The sequence below is a fragment of the Chiloscyllium punctatum genome, chromosome 2 (assembly GCF_047496795.1).
Source record: "Chiloscyllium punctatum isolate Juve2018m chromosome 2, sChiPun1.3, whole genome shotgun sequence".
Classification (NCBI taxonomy): domain Eukaryota; kingdom Metazoa; phylum Chordata; class Chondrichthyes; order Orectolobiformes; family Hemiscylliidae; genus Chiloscyllium; species Chiloscyllium punctatum.
In genome coordinates this window covers 145,391,310-145,404,141 of record NC_092740.1, presented here as the reverse complement: position 1 = coordinate 145,404,141, position 12,832 = coordinate 145,391,310, and the positions used below count along the sequence as shown (strand labels likewise).

The 12,832-nt window shown below is 42.4% G+C and overlaps 1 protein-coding gene across 1 annotated transcript in view; it reads left to right on the top strand.

The window, feature by feature from the left end:
* Positions 1–4,978: 4,978 nt before the first annotated feature.
* Positions 4,979–12,832, top strand: part of LOC140491367 (FERM and PDZ domain-containing protein 1-like) — a 102,338-nt gene continuing 94,484 nt past the window's right edge. Inside the window, exon 1 of the mRNA XM_072589450.1 lies at positions 4,979–5,300. The gene's annotated coding sequence lies outside the window, so the exon portion shown is untranslated. The remainder of the gene's footprint in view (positions 5,301–12,832) is intronic.

Here is a 12,832-nt window from a genome sequence, read left to right as displayed (position 1 = left end):
TACAAAAGAAAGTGTTTTGAGTCCAGAAGGCTGTAACATCCCCAAACGGAAATAAGATGTTATTTCTCCAGCCATAAAAACCTATCTTCTTCCTTTCTATATCAGACATACTCTCCTTTATTTTTTAACAACTTACATCTATGTTTGTGAGCACTTAATTTTGCATCTTTATAACTTTTCTTCCAGTGAGTAATTAATAAAATTCCATTTTCCTTCACTTAAGAAAATCCTATAAGTGGTCCCTTCATTTTGATCTAGATAACTACTTTATTCATTGGTGAGTGATATGGTTGTCCACCAGAAATAAATAAAAATATTTGGTGTGGCCAACCGAGAGGGTGTTAAAAAGAGCTTTGTGTTTGTCACAATCTTCATTGGAAAGGTTGACTTCCATCCCATGATGACCTGCTGGTTTGTACTTCCATGTTGTGCACTCACTGAGGGTTAAGTGAGCCAGGGTCCTAGAGTTCTCTGGGACAAAACAGCCCAAATTGTCTGGCTCCTCAATCACTGTCTTCAACAGATATTCCCTCCACCACCAATACAAGGTAGTTGCAGTGTGGACTACTTGCAAGATGGATTGCAGTAACTCACCATAGCTCCTCTGATAGCACCTTCCAAACCTGTGACCTGTACTATCAGAGGACAAAGGCAATAGATACATGGGAGCACTACCATCTATAACTTTCCCTCGAAGCCACACATCATCCTGACTTGAAACTATATCACCATTCCTTCACTGTTGCTGTGAGAAAAATCCTGAAAATCCCTTCCTAACAGCCCCTTGTGAATGTACTTTCATTCCAAGGACTGCAGTGGTTCAAGAAGTCAACTCACTGTCACTGCCATCTCAAGGGAAATTAAGTATGGGCAATGAATGCTGGTCCAGTCAGCAATGTCCATATCTCATTAATGAAAAATACACATCCTGATGTTTACACTTAATTTGGAAGAAGTGATATTTAATTGTACTGCCTCAGACCTTATGTGGGGAACTGTAGGAATGAAACTGTATTTTAATAGTTAAAGAGTGAAACATGCATTTCTTCATTTGCCAACATGAGTGTCCTCCCTGGTACCAAGATCAAGGACATCACTGAATAGAACCGGAACATTTTGCAGGAAGAAGAGACAGTTAGAAGCCAGCCAGTAAGGAAACATTGATGGATCCAGCTCTGAGGAAGGGTCACCAGACCAGAAATGTTAATTCTTATTCCTCTTCACAGATGCTGCCAGACCTGCTGAGCTTTTCCAGCAATTTCTGTTTTTATTAATGGATCTAATACTGTGGATTGAAGTTGGACAAATTGAACATGCTGCAGAAGGAAAAGAAGTGGGAAACAGAGATCACAGCTCAGATAATTAAATGAAAAAGATAAGAAAGGGTTACAAATGCAAGTACTCAGCTAGACTGGTGTTGATTTCAATGATTTACAAAGGAGTCCAGGTGGATTGCAATTGCTTATTGACAGGTAAATCAGAAAATCAGCAATAGGGTGCATTCCCATAAGGGGGAAAGGAAGGAATTACAGTCTCCTGGATGATTAAAGATAAAGAGATTGCAATGAAACAGAAAATGAAGGATAATGATCATTCAGAGAGGGCCCAGCTGAAGACAAACAAAAAAATTAGAAGTGAACTGAGAAAAGGAAATAAGAAAGGCAAAGAGAATGCATGAGAGTGGATTAGTGGAGAACATAAAGGAGAACATAACTATATTTTAAATATATAAATAGTAACAGATTAGTTAAAAGAAGGATAGAACCAATTATAGGCTGTAAAGGCGATCTTCTTGTGGATTTAGAAGGCAAGACTGAATGAGCACCTGTTGTCACAAAAGAGGAGGCTGCTGTGACGACAGTGAAGGGGGATGCAGCTGGAAAATTGGATGGGCTAAAAATAAAGACACATTTTTTAAAAAGGTTGGCAGCACACAAAGCAGAAAGGTCAGGTATTCCAAATGGCGTATGTCCTAGGATACTGGGGAAAGTAAGGTGAGAAAAAAAAACAGCAATCATTTATTTCTTGAGGTACGGCAATAGACTGGAAGATTGCAACACTATGGTTCACAAAAGGGGAGATGATAAACTTAGCTACTACATGTGGGAGAGAAACCTTCAGTGGAGATAATGTGTCCAGATTTACTGGCATTTGGATAATAATGGAATACTGAAGGAAAGGTAGCATAGATTTGTTAAAAGCAAACTGTGTTTGGCTAAATTTATTGAAATATTTGTTGAAGTAATCGAACAAGTTGATGAGGATAGCATTGATGGTGTTGCGTATACGGACATTCAGACCAGAGACAAGTATGCAATGTAATATTCCAGCGGCTGATGTTCAGATCACTGCCCCTTTGAACTACATATTACTTATAAAACTTTTCACTGTACTTTTTTTTGTAAAAATACATGTGAACAATATATTGCTGTTCTATTTATATTAATGACCTGGAGTTGATGTATAGGACATAATTTAAAAATGGACAGATAGTTCAAAACTTGAAAAATGTCATAAGCAGCATGTGGCTGCCCTTCAGAATGGGGATGATACTTGCTCAAAGCAAGAACTAAAGGCTAATTGAACATGGGGAAGTGGGTTCTGCTTGACCTAGGGATTCTTAGCATCTGTCATAGGTGTACCAGAATAACTTGTAGATTAATAAGCAACCTGTTTGACTGCATCATAGTACAATTTCCATGGCTATCCAATCCAGAGATAGAATTTCAACCTAGAGCTTCTGGCCTAGAGGTAAGTACACTATCACCATGCTGTAAGACCTCCAGCTGTAACCAAAAGTGAGAAGATAATGAAAGACTTCATGAAAGCATAGAAGGCATTGTGATGCAGGCAGAAATAGCAGATTAAATTTAACACCAGGAAGTGTGATCCAATTCATTTTGTTAGGAAGATTAAGTAGAGCCAATATATAAACAAAGTGTTTGAATTTTAAAGAAGGTGAAGGAAACAGATGACATGGAGTTTTACATGCAGAAATATTTGTTTTAAAATGGCTAACAGCATCTCTGGAATCTCTAAGAAGCATGTTATACAAAAGCACAAAAGTTATACAAAGCATCAGAGAATAGTGATTCGGTCCCAGCTAATGCCAATTTCAGACATGATACTGTTTGAAGGATATCAATGTTTTAAGGGGATGGGGGGTGGGTGGGCGGAGGATATTCACAAGAATAGAACCTGGGATGAAAGATCTCATTGATGTGGACAGACCAGAGAAAACGGACTATTCTCCTCAGAACCAAGTTTAGGATAAGATTTGATTTGTATTCAAAATGAAGACATTTGATAAGGTAAATGAGGAGAAGCTGTTTCTCTTGGTGGAATATCTGGTAACCCAAGGAAGCAGATTTAAGGTTAATTGACAAAAGGACCAGAGGAATCATGAAAAAGGCATTGCTTGAGTAGGTAGTTGGATCAGAATCAATAAAAACTTTCAATAAAATGTTAGATGATATGTGACAGGTAAAAGTTTAGAGATTCTGGAGAAAAAGCAGAGGAGTGGGATTGGTTGGAAAGATCTCTCCGAGGGTCAGCACAGAGACTTTGGATCAAATGGCTTCCTTCTATTCCATGTCATTCAATGATGTTTCTTTTAATTGTTGAACTGAAAGCCATCACAGTTCCTTAGCATTCACAGCCCAGCCCCCTTCCAGATCTGGCAGGTGCAACTACACTGGGTTGGGATATCTGGTCAGCATGGACAAGTTGGACCAAAGGGTCTGTTTCCATGCTGTACATCTCTATGACTCTATAACAAAGAGAGATCTGTAAGAAAACAGTCAGTGAACTGACCTGTAACTGGCAGGTCAGGCAGTCTGAATCCACAAGGCTGCTGAACCCAATGGTACCCACTTACAGGACTGCCAAGAGACCAATGGTCAATGACATGTATGTCAACCTAAAGACATCCAGTAAGCAGCCAACAAACGATATAAGAAGGGTTTCCAATTCTTTTCTAGAAAGTCTGTGTGTCGTGCCTACAAATGCCCTGCACACAGGGGCCTGATTGGAATTGACAGTTCAGTCATTGCCAGCAACTGTGGGCACTAGCATCAGGCTTAAAGGTGGATTTTGAGTCCACCTTTCCATCCAACCCTGTGTTGCTTTGTTCCCGATGCTGATTCAATTTGTGAGAAATCTGGGGAACGCTGCAATCTGATCCTTGCGAGAAGGTGCCCCATTCGACCCTGGGGATTGCAGGAGCTGCTTCAAACTCTTGGATGGCTCAAGAGGCATCCCACAATCCAGTGAGGATAGATACCCTCCACGTGCTCTGCACAGTCTTGGAGTGAGGGGAGGGTGAATCGAGATGTGTTGGGCGAGGGAGGATTCGTAATGTCCATTCAAGGGAGAGCTGTGGGTGCTGATGTCAATGATTGAACATCAAGGAATTGCAGGAGGTCGATTCCATTGTGCAGGGCAGGCTGAACACAGCCTGAACTTGGGTCTTGTACCGACTGAGTGCTCTGGAGACACCCTCACGTGACAGAGTGACCCCAAGTTAGGGCAGAAATTGCTTTTGTTTAAAAAAATCGTCAAAATTCACAAGGACGCAGTTCCACTTTTTAACCAAACGTCCCTAATTCTGTAAAATAAAAGTTGTGCTTGGTTTGCGTTACCTTAGATATAAAAAAAAACCTTCAAGGGACCCTGCAAAAGAGTTTTTATCTGTCATTCTTGGGGGAATGCAATCCTGTTTGCATTCAGTTCTCCAGCTCGGACATGACACTGTGAAAGCACTGCAAATGAAATAAAACCATGAGAGCCATTTAGCAGCTTCAGGTCACATTGATGGCAGTACCACTTCTGCGTTATTAGACAGCACTATCTATAATGGAGCAAAAGATTCCCATAATTGAATCATTCCTTCACTTTTCTGTCGCTCTAGTGGAAAAGCTTTTGTTTGCAAAGTACTCCTCTCAGCCCTTCTCACTCAGAACACGCAGCTGCTGTTCCTCGTCTTTTCCAGTCCCTCTCTTTCGTGCGTCGCCTCACAGCCCTGGGGCAGTCCTCCTCCAGCGTTTTGTCTCTGGGTATATTTTGCAAACATTGTACTGCCTGGAAGCTTGCGGCGTGGTGAGCACGGACGCCTGTGGTTAGGGAGTGTGTGAGAATCTGTCGACATGCATTGCTGCTGACCTGGCAATATCGAAGGTCCCTGGTAACCAGTCACCAGAGTCTCAGGCTTGGAGATTACTCGGAGAAGTGTCGGATACCCAGCTCCTGTGCTGCACCTACCGGGAGGGAGCCTATGGACAGTCAGCCCCTACATCCAGAAGGTGAGGCGATTTCATTCTCCAGCAAATCAAAAAGTTACTCAGCACCCTAATTACTCACGTCTGTCTGACCTTCGTGGTCAATATAGCCTTTTATCTACTTGCAGCTTCTAGATTCAGATTAAAAGCTTCTCGGTTTACATGTACAACAATCGAACCGCTTTTTAAAAAATGATTTAAAAACAGCCTTTGAACTCTGCCTTGCGATAAAAGAGGGGTTAGTCTCACTATAAATAGAAACCGAAAGAACTACGGATGCTGGAAATCAGAAATAAAGTTGGGTGACTGAACCCCAAACGTCAACTCTGATTTCTCTCCACATATCTTGCCAGAGCCACTGAGTTTTTCCACAATTTCTGTTGTTTGTGAATCTGACGGAGTCAGTTTCAGGTCTGTTGCAAAATGATTAAGGCAGTGGAATATCATTAGTTGTTGTTTTACATCCAACGATGGCACAGTGCAGTGTGGAGAAGGAAATTAAAACTGGCTCCATCACATTTTAAGGGAGACTCGTTTACATCCTGCAGATTGTCAGATCTTACTGCGTGTCAAATACTGGAAGCTGACAGAGAAGATTCTTGCCAAGGGAAAAGTGGTCTCGGCTCCACTTTGACTGAACAACGTTAAGTGGAATGTTCAAGAGTGCAGAATCAGGGAAGAAATTTGTGAAATTGACAGACAGGGAAATGGTCTGGTGCTTGTTGTACTTATTTATGTATTTTGTTTTTTGTGCATCATTTGCTGTTTCAAATACTTTCCTCATTAATTAATGATTTGGTTGTTACGTCATTTGACAATTGTGAATGCCTTGTAAATTATTGTGGAACAGAAGCAGGAGATTCAGCCTCTTATATCTGTTCCACGCTTCAGTTAAGTCTGTACCTCAATTCTATTTATCCACCTTTAATCCAAATGCTTGATACCCTCACCCAACAAAAATCCATTGACCAAAGTTCTGAAAGATTCAATTGTCCCAGCAATGCTAACATGGTTCTGATGACAGGCTCCAATTCAACTGCAATATTTGCTGCCTATGTTTGGTTTGTTGTCCTCAGGGGAGTTTTTGCATTACCAATGGGTCAAAACATTATCTGTCGCTTTCCTACAAGGCAAACACATGATATTCAAATTCTGTGGTGTTGAATTGAAGAGGATTATCATCTGCTTTGTTCTGTGCTGCTGCTTTCTGAAAACCCAAGAGAATCTGGCAGAGGAAGCAGAAAAAAAAATCAATGACTGAATTATTAAATTATAACAATATTTCTTTTCAAAGCTGAGTGCTTCTTTTTGATAACCATTAGGTCAGGAGATGTTGAAGAACACTGCAGCCCAACAGAATATAACAGAACTATGTCTATGGTAAAATTAATGTAAATAATACAGACCATCTTGTGAAGCACTCACAAAGCTCATAATGCTAATCCACATAGCTTTGAAAGGAATAGATTGAATATTTATGACAGGGGTCAGGAGCTCATTGTATTACCACAGCGTACATTTGAAATGCCAGTTTTGATGCTGTGAAGTGTTTACTTCAGATTTCAGTAAAACTTGCGCTGAGAAGACTCACAAGGTAAAGACTGTTCTGTCCCTTACTTTACAATCAATGCACTAAACTCTTTTAGTTTGTAATGAACAAACTAAATCCACGTCATATGCAGTGATCAGGATAAATACCTTATGTCATTGAGGTTAAACTATATCAGGCAGGCCTTAATCTTATTACTGGGAGTTTGAGTCATCAGACTACATATTCGTTGTATTGAAAGGTCACCCAGAAAGGTGGGGTTTACAGACTAAATGGGACAAAGTAATGAGCTAAATTGCAAAACAAATGCAAATTCTTACAATTTTCTTATTATTGAGTAACTTCTGCTAAATATTAGATTAGATTACCTACAGTGTGGAAACAGGCCCTTTGGCCCAACTAGTCCACACCATCTCTCCAAAGAGTAACCCATCTCCCTCTGACTAATGCACCTATCACTGTGGACAAATTAGCATGGCCAATTCACCTGACCTGCACATTTTTGGACTGTGGGAGGAAACCCACGCAGACACAGGGAGAATGTGTAAATTCCACACAGACTGTTGCCCGAGGCCGGATCGAACCAGGGACCCTGGTGCTGTGAGGCAGCAGTGCTAACCACTGAGCCACCGTGCCACCCCATATTAATCTCTTTTGCTAAACAATGAAGCCAGACTGTAGCATCGCGTTTGAGTATCTGCAGTATAGTCAGCAACAGCCGAATTGACTGATGTTGGGTCGGTTCATTTGGGCAAGTCAACTCTTACATTGCAGACTTAGAAAGATAGATTGTCAGCTTTCCCCTTGAGTCAAGCACGCAGTGCTGCTTGATCAAGCAATGTGGACACTTCTCCTGCTCAGAACACCAGACTGATGTACTAGAGCTGTTTTGCAATTGCAATCTAATCTCATGATATGCTAGTTAAAGGATAGTGTGGGACATTTTCCAGAGTCCAGTCCAGTTTATCCCTCAGCCAACATGAGTAGAATAAATTACCTCATCATCTATCTCATATTGCTGTATGTGAGAAGTTGCTGTTGTCAAACTGGCCTTTCCCTGCATCGACTACACTTCAAAACGTACTGACCCTTTCACCAATGCAGGCTGATTCCTCACTCTCTAACAGCCAGTTAGTTTCAGGAGGGATCACAGTTATAATATTGGGTAGGCAAAATGTGCTATGACTATCCCGTTGGTGCCTCAAATTACAATTACCTCCATTGTTCAAATTGGTATTGACGTTCAACAGTATGCTTAAGTCCTTGAGGTTAGTTAAGAGTGTAACTTTTTTAAGGTAAGGTTGCTACCGTAGTAAATTAAGGAGAGGGGTGAAGGACGACAACAATATAGACAAAGGTGCAATTTTAACCTGAAGTCTGGGAGCAGAAAAGAGTTACAGTCAAGTAGGCAAAAGTGAAGACTGCAGATGCTGGAAACCAGAGTTTAGATCAGAGTGGTGCTGGAAAAGCACAGCAGGTCAGGCAGCATCCGACGAGCAGGAAAATCGACGTTTCGAGCAAAAGCCCTTCATCAGGAATAGAGAACCTCTACCACCTTTTCTCGCCACCTTTTCTCTTCTAATTTCTACGTTCAAATCAATTGCAAACCAGATTTTGCTATTGCCGTCATGGAGTCATAGAATGGTTACAGCACAGAAGGGGGTAACTCAGTCTATCCTACCCACTAGTGCCACTCCTCAGCCTTTTTCCTGTAGCCCTACAAATTCTTCCTTTTTGGATAATAACCCAATTCATTTTTGAAAGCCACAATTTTCCCTGCCTTCACCACACTGTCAGTCAGTGCATTCCAGATCGTAACGACTCGCTACATTAAAATGCTTTTTTTCATGTCAGTGTTGCTTCTTTCACCTAGCATTTTAAATAAAGTCCTTTGGCTCTCAATTTTTCGAACAGTGGGTACAGTATTTCCTACATTGACCAGATCTTTCATGATTTTGAATACCTCTACCAAGTTTTCGGTTTTCTTCAAGGAGAACAGCTACAGTTTCCTCAATCTACCTATCGAATTAAACTTCCTCATTTCTGGAATTATTCACCTAAACCCTTTTATTTGCTTTGTCTCTAGTACCTCACATTCGTCTATATCTTCTTTAGATAAAAAGGGGACATGAGATAGCTTTGGCAAATAGAGTTAAGGAGAATCCAAAGATTTTTTACAAATACATTAAGGACAAAAGGGTAACAAGGGAGAGAATAGGGCACCTCAAAGATCAGCAAGACAGACTTTGTGTGGAGCTGCAGAAAATGGAGAAGATACTAAATGAGTATTTTGCGTCAGTATTTACTGTGGAAAAGGATGTTGAAGATATAGAATGTAGGGAAGTAGATGGTGACATCTTGAAAAATGTCCATATTACAGAGGAGGAAGTGCTGGATATCTTGAAACGCATATAGGTGGGTAAATCCCCAGGACCTGATCAGGTATAGCATAGGAATCTGTGGGAAGCTAGAGAAGTGATTGCTGGGCCTCTTACTGAAATATTTGTATCATCGATAGTCACAGGTGAGGGTGCCAGAAGACTGGAGGTTGGCAAACGTGGTGCCACTGTTTAAGAAGGGCGGTAAACACAAGCCAGGGAACTATAGACCGGTGAGCCTGATGTCAGTGGTGGGCAAGTTGTTGGAGGGAATCCTGAGGGACACGATGTATATGTATTTGGAAAGGCAAGGACTGATTAGGAATAGTCAACATGGCTTTATGCGTGAGAAATCATGTCTCACATACTTGATTGATTTTTTTGAAGAAGTAATGAAGAGGATTGATGAGGGCAGAGCAGTAGATGTGATCTATGTGGACTTCAGCAAGGCATTTGACAAGGATCCCCATAGGAGACTGGTTAGCAAGATTAGATCTCATGGAATACAAGAAGAACTTGTCATTTGGATACAGAACTGACTCAAAGGTAGAAGACAGAGGATGGTGGTGGAGGGTTGCTTTTCAGACTGGAGGCCTGTGACCAGCGGAGTGCCACAAGGATTGGTGCTGGGTCCTCTACTTTTTGTCTTTTTTATAAATGATTTGGATGGGAGCATAAGAGGTACTGTTATTAAGTTTGCAGATGACACCAAAATTGGAGGTGTAGTGGACAGTGAAGAGGGTTACCTCAGATTACAACAGGATCTTGACCAGATGGGCCAAAGGGCTGAGAAATGGCAGATGGAGTTTAATTTAGATAAATGCGAGGTGCTGTATTTTGGGAAAGCAAATCTTAGCAGTGCTTATACACTTATTGGTAAGATCTTTGGAGTATTGCTGAACAAAGAGACTTGGAATGCAGGGTCTTGAAAGTGGAGTCACAGGTAGATAGGATTGTGAAGAAGGCATTTGGTATGCTATCCTTCATTGGTCAGAGTATTGAGTACAGGAGTTGGGAGGTCATGTTGCAGCTATATAGGGTATTGGTTAGGCCACTGTTGGAATATTGCATGCAATTCTGGTCTCCTTCCTATTGGAAAGATGTTATGAAACCTGAAAGGGTTCAGAAAAGATTTACAAGGATGTTGCCAGGGTTGGAGGATTTGAGCTATAGGGAGAGGCTGAACTGGCTGGGGCTGTTTTCCCTGGAGCGCGGAGGCTGAGGGGTGGCCTTATAGAGGTTTACAAAATTATGAGGGGCATAGATAGGATAAATAGACAAAGTCTTTTCCCTGGGGTCAGGGAGTCCAGAACTAGAGGGCATAGGTTTAGGGTGAGAGGGGAAAGATATAAAAGAGACCTAAGAGGAAACTTTTTCACTTCGAGGGTGGTACGTGTATGGAATGAGCTGCCAGAGGAAGTGGTGGAGGCTGGTACAATTGCAACATTTAAAAGGCATCTAGATGGGTGTATGAATAGGAAGGGTTTGGAGGGATATGGTAAAAACAAGGACTGCAGATGCTGGAAACCAGATTCTAGATTCGAGTGGTGCTGGAAAAGCACAGCAGTTCAGGCAGCATCCGAGGAGCAGGAAAATCGACGTTTCGGGCAAAAGCCCTTCTTCAGAAATAGAGGTAGAGTGCCTGCAGGGTGGAGAGATAAATGAGAGGAGGGTGGGGGTGGGGAGAAAGTAGCATAGAGTACAATAGGTGAGTGGGGGTGGGGATGAAGGTGATAGGTCTGGGAAGAGGGTGGAGGAAGGTAGCAAAGAGTACAATGGTGAATGGGGGTGGGGATGAAGGTGATACGTCAGAGAGGAGGGGGGAGTGGATACATGGAAAGGAAGATAGGCAGGTAGGACAAGTCATGGGGACAGTGCTGAGCAGGAAGTTTGGAACGGGGGTGAGGTGGGGGAAGGGGAAATGAGGAAACTGGTGAAGTCCACATTGATGCCCTTGCGTTGAAGTGTTCCAAGGTGGAAGATGAGGCGTTCTTCCTCCAGGCATCGGGTGGTGAGGGAACGGCAGAGAAGGAGGCCCAGGACCTACCAACCTTCGCATAAACCAAATCATCCGACGACATTTCCGCCACCTCCAAACTGACGCCACCACTAGGGAAATATTTCCCTCCCCACCCCTTTCTGCTTTCCGCAAAGACCATTCCCTCCGTGACTACCTGGTCAGGTCCACGCCCCCCCCCCCCCTCCCAACAACCCACCCTCCCGTCCTGGCACCTTCCCCTGCCACAGCAGGAATTGCAAAACCTGCGCCCATAACTCCTCCCTCACCTCCATCCAAGGCCCCAAAGGAGCCTTCCACATCCATCAAAGTTTTACCTGCACATCCACCAATATAATTTATTGTATCAGTTGCTCCTGATGCAGTCTCCTCTACATTGGGGAGACTGGACGCCTCAACTCCCCCTCCCACTCAGCTGAGGACATGGAGGTCCTGGGCTTCCTTCACCTCTTCGCCTCTCATTTATCTCTCCACCCTTCGGGCTCTCTGCCTCTATTCCTGATGAAGGGCTTTTGCCCGAAACATTGATTTTCCTGTTCCTCGGATGCTGCCTGAACTGCTGTGCTTTTCCAGCACCACTCTAATTTGAATTTGGAGGGATATGGGCCATTAGCTGGCAGGTGGGACTCGATTGGGTTGGGATATCTGGTCGGCATGGACGAATTGGACCAAAGGGTCTGCTTCCGTGCTGTACATCTCTATGACTCAATGACTCTATGAGATTCTCTCGTGGGTATAATAATTCTCTTTTGTTCTCTAAATGTTACGCAAACTTGGATTATGTTTGCTTGAAGACCTCCACTAAGTTTCTTTTCAGTTAACCTAATACATAACACAGAGTAATCTGCAGACACAGGCTCTACCTCCAGTGCTACAAAGCCTGGCATCATGTAATATCAGACCAAAAGCAGTTGCATGTTGATCTCTTAAAGGGACAAAGGTTATGTTTGAGTTGTACAGGACATTGGTTAGGCCACATTTGGGACACTGCATGCAATTCTGGTCTCCCTGCTGTAGAAAGATGTTGTTAAACTTGAAGGAGTTCAGAAAAGATTTGCAGGGATGTTGCCAGGGTTGGAGGATTTGAGCTATAGGGAGAGGCTGAATAGGCTGGGACTGCTTTATGTGGAGTGTCGGAGGCTGAGGGGTGACCTTATCGGTGTTTATAAAATCATAAGGGACATGGATAAGGTAAATAGACAAGGTCTTTCCCTTGGGGTGAGTCCAGAACTAGAGAACATAGGTTCAGGGTGAGAGGGAAAAGATTTAAAAGGGACCAAAGGGATAACCTTTTTATGCAGAGATCGGTGTGTGTATGGAATGAACTGCCAGAGGAAGTGATCAAGACCGGTATAATTACAACATTTAAAAGGAATGTGGATGAGTATACTAACGGGAAGGGTTTAGAGGGATATGGGCCAAATGCTGGCAAATGGCACTATATTAATTCAGGATATCTGGTCAGCACGTACAAGTTAGACTGATGGGTCTGTTTCCATACTGTAAATCTCTATGACTATGACTCTATAACAACGGGAACTTCATCAAGTGTCTTCTGAAAATCCATTTATCCAGAAAATTAATCACTTTCTCAAAAGTAAGAAGTAGGTTT